Source organism: Arachis ipaensis, chromosome B02, assembly GCF_000816755.2.
Source record: "Arachis ipaensis cultivar K30076 chromosome B02, Araip1.1, whole genome shotgun sequence".
NCBI lineage: Eukaryota > Viridiplantae > Streptophyta > Magnoliopsida > Fabales > Fabaceae > Arachis > Arachis ipaensis.
Window position 1 is genome coordinate 82,731,183 of NC_029786.2, and position 2,196 is coordinate 82,733,378.

Here is a 2,196-nt window from a genome sequence, read left to right on the forward strand (position 1 = left end):
TAAGAATTTATGTTATATTAATTAAATTTTTTTTATCCATTCTGATTCTAGTAATTATTATTTGGATTGGATCAATTTATTTTGATTTGGAAAACTTGATAAATTACAAATTTTAAATTACAATAATTTTAAAATTTAAAATTTAGATAAGATGTAATTTAAATTGCAAAAACTTTAAAATTTAAAACCTGGATGAAAAAATTAAGAATTAATCTCCACATATAAGCATTTTTGTTATACAAGTTTTACAAGTCTATATACTCACTTACCCTTAAAACGCACCTTTTATGGCACGTCTAGTCCACACGCCTCCTTAACAGATTTTTCAATCAATCAACGCGCGAATATATAACTTTCTTTTTCGAAAGGATTTCGTTTCGTTTTTCAAATATCTTCTGTGTTTTCTTACCTTCTCTCTTTGATCTCTTTCATGCGTTTCTCTCTGCGTTCTCCTTCGCCGTTTACGTGCGTTTCTCTCTGTGTTCTCTTTCTTCGTTTTTCTCGATTTTCATTGTTTCTGAAATCAAGCTTTGATATCATTTTGAAGATAATGGATGATTCAAATTCAGATTGTCAGCTAAACCAGAATGAAGTGGATTTTAAATTTGAATCCAATGAAGTTTCTGAGGTGTGGTTTAATTCCAGTTAATATTTTTATTAGTAGTTTATGATTGTGGTGCTGAATAATATTGTGAACCTTGCCTGTGAAATTTTCTGTTCATTGTTTGTTGTTTGAATTGAATGTAATGTACTAGTTCTGATGAATTTTCTGCATTTTATATCATACTTTCGGGTGTAGATCAGGAATATTTTGGGTGTACCTTTTTTGGGTGTATTTTGCAATCCCTCTGTGATGTTGATGATACGCCTGTATTTTTTTTAATTACATAACATTATATGAGTTCAAAATGATATTTAAGTTCAAAATTTTGCTAGAAGCACTAATCACATTCGAATTCAATGATATATACCCAAAAATTGGCCATATATACCCAAATATAAGTTCACTTGAAATACAGTACAAATTTTATATGTATATAATAAACTCACTTCTAAACATACAAACATGCACAAAAACAGATGAAAAAGCACGTTAAACCATTCACTAAAAGTACGTAAAACAGTATAATCGACTTGAACAAATTTACCATAACCTTAATATCTACTTTAAACCAACTTAACATATAATGAATCTACTTAATAAAAGAGAAATACGACGATATAATGCTTCATTTTCAAAATCAGAAAGAGAAATTTAAAAAACCTAGAAGATTAGTGAAACAGTACCTTGAATAATGTTTCTTTTTTTTGTGTTTTTTTATGAAGATTTTGATACTTTCTTGTTGATTTCGTCGACTGTTGGCGAGGAGTTTGAAAGTTTCTTCAGAGTTTTCGAATGTGCCTTGAATCTCAACGGTTGCAGTTTTGATTGAGGAAGAAGAAGAAGAGTCGTTCATAACGGTGAGTAGCGCGCTTTGAAAACGGTTGAATAACGTGCGTGTTTAACACGCTTGATGAGTTGGGTGAGAGTAGTTTTTATTGGGTTTGACCCAACTTGTAGGACTTGTAAGCCAAAAATACTTATATATGTAACATAACTGTAAAATTAATATTCAAAATTTGGATGGACATAATGATAAAAATTCAAAGACAAATAAAATATTAGATGTATTAATATCTAATAAAATAATAAGATAACTTAAATCAGTTTTGTTTAAAAAGTGCCAATTTTATTCACTTTTTATAAAAATAATATGATAAAAGAATTATATTATCTAAAATTTGAGGATAGAAAAAATTAATTTATCCTCTTATATTATTTGAAACTGATTTATCTAATTTATAAATAGCATGAACTATTATGTTAATATTTATTTTTTAAGTACTAATTTATTTGAAACAAAATTATCAAAAATTAATTTGGAGTATTATTATTACTGGATGTTCATCCCTTAGTTAAAATAAAACAAATCCAGTTAATACTAAATTAATGTTATTTTTGTCAATATTTTTTTAAGTTGTTCAAACCAATTTAACAATACTTTAATTATTTTTTTAAAAAGATATATTAAATTTATGTGTGCAATTACTTTATTCTAAAAATACAATAAATAATATTCTAATAATAAATCTTATTTTAAAAATACAATAAAAAAGAAATTTTAACATTAAAAGGGTTAAGAAAAAAAATAAAGG